This window comes from Asterias rubens, chromosome 19 (genome assembly GCF_902459465.1).
Source record: "Asterias rubens chromosome 19, eAstRub1.3, whole genome shotgun sequence".
In the NCBI taxonomy this organism is placed as follows: Eukaryota; Metazoa; Echinodermata; class Asteroidea; order Forcipulatida; family Asteriidae; genus Asterias; species Asterias rubens.
In genome coordinates, this window is record NC_047080.1 from 12,321,070 (window position 1) to 12,330,869 (window position 9,800).

The following is a 9,800-nucleotide window of genomic DNA, read 5'->3' on the forward strand; positions in this document are numbered from 1 at the left end:
ACTTTCAAAATTATGCATAATTTATATTTTTTTTGCAAAGTCACTTTTGGAAAATGGGCACCAATGTTGAAACCGAGTTTTGGGGACAAGTGCCGCATCTGGCTTTGCATTCTACCAAACAAAACAAGGTTAGATCAAAGCAAGGTTTTATTTCATCCTGCTGTTTTATGAGCGACATTTGGGCATGTTTCTGAGAAATTTTAGTTTAGTTTTTGTGCAAGACCATGTTAACAAAAACAACTGTACATGTGTCTCTTCTACATGTATTATGATCGCTGATTCTAACTGCTTTTAAACACACTCACACAAATTAAACAAATTGTTTGGGGGTTTACAATTTAGAATCAAAAATTTTAAGATCATAAACACAGGTTCAAAGTTTACTTGGGAAAATAATATAAGAAAAGTTTCTAAAGCTTTATGATAATTTTTAAATTTTTTGTATTCAACAAGTTTTGAATATTATCAGTGCAATTAAATGATTTTAAAACTGAAACACTAGACCATTTGTATAAAGCCACCTCAATGTGTTTGCATATTATGCAAAATATGCTAATAGCTTTTAATTTAAGTTATGCTGTCTAGCACCCACTGGTAAATAACTCAAGTATCTGGCTGCCGGCATCGAATTTCCGAACAGATGGTGTTGCCAGAGCAGAGTTTTACGATCCTGGGGTTATCATTGTGTGATACCTGTACATGACATTTAGATGAGCTTGAATAGGAAAACAGGAAAAAACAGTCAAACACTTCACATAGTCAATACTGCTTTCTGTTTTAAACATTTATGTAGAAGTTGTTAGCCTGTGTACTGTACAATAAGATAGAGGGTGACTCAACGCTAGTATTAATAGTTTGTTTCCATACAACCTTTGACAGCAGAATGATTTCTAACAACATCAAGCGAGATTGGACATGCTAATAATTTGACCTGTAAATGGGACCAGCGTTTGGTGATTTTGTTCACTGGTTAGTTAAAGGTAACTACTTTGTACAAGTCACATGTCACAGCTACTACTGACACAACAAGCTCATCTGCAAGGCTAAATCGGTATCAAGGCATGACCAGGCAGAAATGATTTTAATGGGAGCAAATAGCTTGCAAAGAAGTGAACAATTGTAAAACTTGTACACAGCAGGAAACAGTAACATTGGCAAGAGCCACAACAACAAATTACTGAGGAGATAACATTAAACAAATCAGAACTGCTGTGTACTTTCAATCAAAAATACCCTCAGTGGCCCAGTAAACCAATTCTCTGCCGTCATTTGCAGACAAGTTTTTCAGTCTGGCAATACAGCAGCTTCAAAATCCATGAGCAATTTTTTAATTTTATTTTTTGGAAAGTTACCCCTCCCTAACAATAACCTATAAGGCCAAGCAAGGTTAGGACTTAAGAACAGAGTGGGGAAGGGAAAAGGAAGCAAAAAGCCAAGAACTTTGTTTATTAAGAATTATGAGACTGAATCAAGAACAATGGAATATGTCATCACAACATGATACAAAGGTTTTAACAATGGCTCATACTGTAATATTTACCAAATTACATTTCTTTCTTGTCTCTAACTTACATTCTTCTTATCTTGTTAATCCTTGTTGTTCCTGCTGCACATGCCTTCATTGTCTCTAACTTGCTGCTTGCATTCCTCTGGTCCTGTCAGTTCAGCTTGCCCAACAATGCACATCCATGACCCCCTTATTCACTTCCTTCCTGATTGCATGATTGGAGTGAATGTAATCTCCACAGCAGAGTCACAGTGTCAGACAACTTGGCATGGAAAGAAACCTCACTGAACGTCCCTCATGATCCATGGGTTATTGACTGTTTGGGAACTGTTTGTATGTCTTGAGAAAAATGCTGTTCAATGTGGCGATAAAACTAAAGGATGATCACCACATCACGACATGATGAAAAACTTCATTCCTGCAAAGAGAAAGAACTGCAAATTATAACATTTCACACAAAGAGGTTTTGTGGGTTTTTTTCTTCTTGAAATGGAGATTTTAACTTTTTCCCCAAACAACTTCCTTTATGCGCGATTATTTTCAAGAGAATTAACCAAATGAAACGAAGTCAATGCAAGCTTAGAGACATTGAATGCAAATAATTTAGTTTAAACCAGCCCCATATAAAAAAAAAAGCTCACTCGTCAACATTTCTGTCTATAACATAATATAATAACAGTCAATGCAACGCCAGGGCCCAATTTCATATAAAGCAGAAAATATTACTTTAAATGCTACATGTATTAGCAGAAATGAGCAGGATACCAGTCGCAAAATTGCACATGTGACATGGTACTTTGGCTGGTAACATAATTCCGGTAAGCACAAATTTCTTCTGCTTAGCTACTTCTTGTGTTTAAGCCACTCTATAGAATAAGACCCAGGTTGCAGTTGATAACCAAACTTGCTGACTTCCTCTTTCCAAAGACTGGGATATATCACACAGGCATTCCTATCTTTAGTGGATACATCCTATAAATAACCAGTGCTTCACCATCCATTGATATCCTGAGTACAGTGTAGTCTCAATACTTGAACCATTTTGACCTCTAAGCTCAACTGACCCATTCTACAACTGAGGCAGTGAGGACTGCTGAGGTAATGCAATTTTGAACGAACAGCAAGATGTCAACATGGACTTTGGTTTCTACACCATATGGACAACACTGTATAAAGTGTAATACATTGGTTCCATAAGATTGATTTCACAGGCAACAAATCTCATTATATTCCACTGGCTGAAAAAAGCAAATTAATGGAACAGACAGGTCAGCAATAACAGGGAGCTGTAGTCTCGGTACAAAACTTTCTTGTTGAGTTGGTCAACCTCTACGCTGTAGTCTTGGTACAAGACTGTCTTGTTGAGTTGGTCAACCTCTACGCTGTAGTCTTGGTACAAGACTTTCTTGTTGAGTTGGTCAACCTCTACGCTGTAGTCTCGGTACAAGACTTTCTTGTTGAGTTGGTCAACCTCTACGCTGTAGTCTTGGTACAAGACTTTCTTGTTGAGTTGGTCAACCTCTACGCTGTAGTCTTGGTACAAGACTTTCTTGTTGAGTTGGTCAACCTCTACGCTGTAGTCTCGGTACAAGACTTTCTTGTTGAGTTGGTCAACCTCTACGCTGTAGTCTTGGTACAAGACTTTCTTGTTGAGTTGGTCAACCTCTACGCTGTAGTCTTGGTACAAGACTTTCTTGTTGAGTTGGTCAACCTCTACGCTGTAGTCTTGGTACAAGACTTTCTTGTTGAGTTGGTCAACCTCTACGCTGTAGTCTCGGTACAAGACTTTCTTGTTGAGTTGGTCAACCTCTACGCTGTAGTCTTGGTACAAGACTTTCTTGTTGAGTTGGTCAACCTCTACGCTGTAGTCTCGGTACAAGACTTTCTTGTTGAGTTGGTCAACCTCTACGCTGTAGTCTCGGTACAAGACTTTCTTGTTGAGTTGGCCAACCTCTACGCTGTAGTCTTGGTACAAGACTTTCTTGTTGAGTTGGTCAACCTCTACGCTGTAGTCTTGGTACAAGACTTTCTTGTTGAGTTGGTCAACCTCTACGCTGTAGTCTCGGTACAAGACTTTCTTGTTGAGTTGGTCAACCTCTACGCTGTAGTCTTGGTACAAGACTTTCTTGTTGAGTTGGTCAACCTCTACGCTGTAGTCTTGGTACAAGACTTTCTTGTTGAGTTGGTCAACCTCTACCTGTCTAAGGTTGGTAGTACAGTACCAAAGGCCCCATTCACTCAACGCTACAAATGTTGCGACTATTTCACCAATAGAGGACGTTTCCCGCCATCTTGGGGTGGAGTTTTCCAACAGCGCCTGCTATGTCCGATAGTAATGAGCGCAGCTAGGAGAAGTGGAGCGGGGATCTGTGGGTTCTGTGGAAAGCAGAGTCATGAAACTGGGCCCTAACTGCAGGGGTAGGAATTTTGTAGAACCCGCATTAGGAGGGTTGTAAATGAAGGGGAATTACTCGCACAAACCAATTGCACTGTCCCTTTAAAATGAAAAGCTTGATAGAATGGTTGACATTCATTCCGCATGAGCTCAGATTGTCTCCAACACTAGGATAGTACAAACACATGTGTGCAGAGTAGACCATAACAAACACCTTACAATATATTATGACAAGTCTGGCACGACAAGTCTGGCAAACCAAGCGGCACGCTATAACCGCTTTGACATCTGCTGCCTGACGGGATATTGGCAATTTTCTCCTCGTTGCAGCTCCTTCAAAAAATATTATCAATGTTCAACTCATAACTCTACTTGGTGAGTCCAACACCCTCACACCATCTGTTCCATGCTTCCCACTCTACAGTCCTGCTTTTCTTTAATTCTATCCTACATACATGTACATCGCATACAATTCATAGTCTTTAATCGGACAGTAGACACAGTATATGGGCGCATTGATTAACTCAACCAGAGTTTTGGAATTCTAACTAATATAATGGATTGTATTTGAACAGTCCCTTTTATCTGCAATGATAATCTACAAAGCTGTCATGAAGTTGACAGTTGCTAGGGTTCTTGGTGGTCTTGTTAGGGATGGCTTATTCAGACTAAAATCAAGTCAATCTACAAAATTGTAGATAATCAAAATATTACATATGGAAGGAATTCGTTCAGCAATTTTGAGTAGCAAAAATAATTTTGTGCACACTGAATGACTACTAATAAATTTATTTTGTGTATTAAACACCACCATGAAGAAAGATGATTACACAGAGTCAAAACAATGTAGGAATTACTACAAAGCGAACCAACGACTGGAGAAAGAACACCTATTTTCTGTCTTTGTGAATAAACTAATAGTAAAAACTAAATGAGTGACTAGAGCAGGACTTTCTACAAGCTTTGCTTCAGTCACTACTACAAACAATTTACCTGGACCCTTGTGCACTATTGTAAATAGATCAGCCCAAAATGACTCTATTTAGACTGGTGGTGGACCTTTCATTCACACTTTATAACTGCCACAATGACCTTCAGAAAGCAGTGGGTTTGAATGAAGTAATTGGTTCTTTGACAATTTGATCTCAAGCTGAGAGAACTTGTCAAGGTTGAGGGTTGCTGTGTGGCTGTGCCTGACAACACTGTCATAAACTTGTCTGAGTCTGTCAAGTGTTTTGCATGCCGTATGGATCAACAACCATCATAAAGGACCCAAACATTTACCTTTTTTAAACTGCTCCAATGGAGCCATGAAAAGTCATTCCAGCTGAGTTATTTTTCAAAACACCACGTAAATCTCAACAATTTGAATTCTTCCTATTCTCCCACACTTAGTCCCAACAAAAGTAAAACTGGCATTTTAGGACCAGTTCAAGCCTATTTAATATCAAGTTCTTGTAAGAACTTTATAAGCTTCAACATTTTCGGAATGGGAATCATTCCATAAGGCCTACATGTACCTCAGCAGCTTCAGAATAATTTCCAAGAAGAAATACATTGTTAATTTCCAAACCTCAAACCCTTACAACATGTCCTTGTCTAAACCACATATCTGGTTATTAAAACCACAACCCCGCTTTGGGCTGTGGAATAGTTTATCTCACTGCCATGGCAACCAGATTCCATAGACAATCTTTTTATGACCCCACGCATGAGTTGGTTTGCATGCTGGCACTCACGTATACACATGTGTAGGCCTACATAACTTCCACAACTAATCTTTCACTACATTTACACTGTATGAATCACACATATTTTTGTCCGGTAACCTGGGGCCAACTTCATGGCTCTACTAATAACTAGACTGTACGGTCCAATTCTGCGCATGCAATAAGTCACCATACTTTGCTTATAACACTACAGGACAAGCGCAGAAATACATAGCGCAACTCCTTTTTGGCGGAACTCCTTTTTGGCGGAACTCCTTTTTGGTACAACTCCTTTGTACCATCTTATTATATAGGTTTATTTTGAAATGACATTTAAGAAGAAATCTTTGAGCTTACATTCTTTCCATCTGATACACACAATAAAATGCACTGAACTAAAGCCACTTGATATACCAATTTATACTGCAATTGTAACTTTGTACAGCACTCACTTTGTTGCATTTCTGACAGATGATGCCATTTCAAAACGAAAACAAAACCTTTCAAACATGTGTACATCACGGACAATAAAAATGTAATGTGAAATGCTACTCTGCTGAGGGACAGATCCTGAACATACTTCAATTTTAGATTTAAACAGACAACTTATCATTGGCAGATTGTTTAAAATGCAATAATACCTTCTAAAAAAAACTTGCAACTTTCTCAAATCTATGAAAAAACAACTATTTCAAATTCAATTAAAGACTTAGAGATCAATTGCCCCAAATTTGAGCTCCATACAATTTTGGTTTGATCATTATCTTCAAAGATGTCCTGTGTTACAATATCCTTGAAGCATCAATGGACAATATTTGCCAATGAATGAATGGAGACCCCACAGTGAGAAAGCTTAGTACACTTGAGTAGTTATTAATAATGACTAGTAGAGCGTTTGGTCAATCAAACCTAAATCTCACTGCACTCAGCTGGTGAATGGCCCTTTTTGTTGCACCCAACCAGATTCCATTTTGAATGCAGACTGTATTAGCCAATTATGCAAAACAGGTCATGTCCAAAACAGAAATCTTGTTGCTCTCCAAGTTTGGGTTTATTTCTTCCCTGCTACTTTAGAAGTGAATTTGTTTTCATCATTTAAAGCTCATTTGTAACTTTGCATGTCAGTTAAATCTTGCTTGGTAACTTTTATGAAATACGTAGGCTTTACGTAGCCTGTTGTCATTACTTGTAGAATACTGTTATCACTACATAGCCTGTTGTCATTACTTGTAGAATACTGTTATCACTACGATAATTACTACAATTATTTAATGTAGGACTAGACCATCTTCTTCACAACTAGGCTTACATTCTTTGTAAATGTACCATATGTAATGTAGGCAATTCGCTTTGAAAATACAATCTATGAAATCTAAGGCATTTTTTTTTTAATGTATGACCAGAGCCCGATTTCAAGAATGGCTTTAAGACAAATTTCTGCTAGGTGCAGAATGAGCAGGATTAGGCACAAATTTTACACGAAATGGAAGTTTGGTTGGTTACATTACTCTGGTAAGCATCATTTTGTTGGGCTTAAAAAAGGAGCTGTATGAAATTGTGCCCAGACTTGATCTGCTTCATGGAGGCAACAAATGCAATAAACTATTGCTCTTGGTCATTTCCCCTTAACATTTTTCGAACAGAAATGTGCAATCTAATCGATGTTAAATTTGCATCAGGGATAAAGAACATTCATTTTGGCTTTTTATCCACACTGACGGGTGTTAGCACTGTATACTTGGTTACTTTCCCCGAGTTCTGTGGACAAAAAGTACAATTTCCTCAAAAAGTGTCAGAGAAAATGCAGATGTGCCCTTGCCCAGTTATCAAAGCACCGGAGCCTGTACTTACATTACATGTAGCTCACCTTGTTGGGCTGTTATGGCTATCTTTTAACATTGGTTCTCATGATAAGACTAAGACTAAGAGAGCCAACAGCCTATTAAATAAGGTGGGTTAGTCCTTTACTGTACACCAAACTACTCAAGGTTCCTTGCTGCTTGCTCTATGGTTCAAGGATCTTTCTATTTTGTGGTCATTTAAAAAAATTGTGTGGTAAATATGTGTAAATTTATACCTCCATGACTTAATCAACCCTATTTATATTTAACTCATTAAATCTTTTATAGCACAAATGAAAACGCAGAGTTAATCATCTTTGATTAATAGTAGGCAAGTCTATTGACTTATTGACCAATCTAAACATAAACACAGCATGTCCTGAGTGAGTATTCTTACAACATCATTAGTGGGTTACGTAACAAAACAAAAGACTGGGTAACTGGGTGTATTGCACCAGTGATACAGCAATTTGGTTTTACCATTAATTCGTACCGTTGTGGTCTAGTTAGTTGGATCTGCTCTAGAGTGGCAGAGGTTGGGGTTCAAATAAAAACCAATTATTTCCCCCACTGAAACCCCTCCACCCCCCTGTTGTCACATTGCACATTGTGGAGAGCATGTTAAACAAAAACGATTTTGTGCAAGCTTGATTGGTGTAATTTTCTATTTTCAAAATCGAGTGATTGACAGCTCAAACATTTTTCATGAAGTTACACTGAACCAAAAAGAACTTGCAAAGTTCTCTCCTCAACTGTGCAATGGTAAGTGAAAACTGGGCGGAAAAATCTCAGAACTAAAAATGCGTAATTGTATTTAAAAAAATAAAAAATAAATGCCTGATGCTATATTGGCATCAGGGCAGCGAAGCGGAGAGAAACCAGCGTATTGACACTATTCATGTGACTTGGGTACAAAGTGACTTGGGTATGATATTTTGGGTACGAAGTGACTTGGGTACCAAGTGTCTTGGGTACAAAGTGACTTGGGTACGAAGTGTCTTGGACACGAAGTGATGTCATACATCGACCCAAAAAGTCTTATTATTATTACACAACTTGTCCCAAATCCTTATCCTGGCTCTGGTGAAATACTGCACAATCTCCACATATCGGGATATGACACGTGCAGGTGACTGAGCAGTATTGTTCCTAAAGCACCACTGACTAACGATAGCAGAGCCTTGAAATCGGGCCCCGCCCATGGTGTGATGTGAAGGATTCAAAAGAACTTGGAGCAGTAGGTAGGTACACAATGTAGGTCCAAATAACAATGACAGGGATCGTGGGTTGTAGTACACTCCTTGAGAGCTACATGGTTTGCGTGGTGATAGTCAAACAAACGTTATAGTTCTAGTTTTCTACGAGTACTATAGGCTACATGTAGGTAGTCAATGGAGAGATTGATGTACTGGGCTGGGCCCAATTTCATACTCCACTTTGACCACTTACTAATTCTGAGCTTTAAAAGATCACTCTTCGCTTGCATGGCAAGCGCCGAGTTTCTGCTCTAGCCGAAATTCACCGCTAAATTTGTAAAATACGCTTCCTGTTAATAGCAATTGCCTGATTCTGTAAAGCACTAATTTACAGAAGCAGAACCATGAAATTGGGCCTGGCCCTTGGTGTGATGTGACTATACGATTAGATTAGAGTTAGACAATGTATGTGACATACGTGTGTACAGTATATAGTATAGACCCAGTAACTGTACTCCTTTTTTCAAAATTTTGCCATAATATCGGTAAAAAAGGAATACAGCGGCCCAGTTTACCGATCCGATAATGATAACATTTTGAAAAAAGGAGTACAGTGCCCCGCCCCAGTTACTGGGTCTACTATAGTTGCGATAACTTAAGTTCTTAACCCTCCTGCCGACTGCGTAGCATGCAGGAGGGTTACGTTATCACAACTAGGTCTACTAACTACAGTTTGTTCAGTAAAGTGCCTACAACAATCCGTACACAGCACAATCACATTCACACAAAAATAGCCCCGCTTTTGTGCCCAACTCTGAAATTTGCCACAAAAGTGGGGCTAGCCTTTGTCATCACCATCATGGTCATTCTCTATTTCACAACCAGCATGACCAGTGAACAAGCCTCTACTATATTTGTTGGTATCGTTTGTTTTCCTCTCTCCAATGCAATTATGTTGTCAGTCGTGTTCTATTCCAAGTTGGTAAACGATTAACTTGCCTACAAAAATAATCCGTGGGCCTAGCGACATCTCAAACTAGACTAAGGTCATGAAGGTACTACATGTACGTAGTTGCGATAACGAACGTTACCCTCCTCCCGCCGTCTGGGAGGAGGGTAACGTTAATAATTATTAATAATATAGTAAGGTTC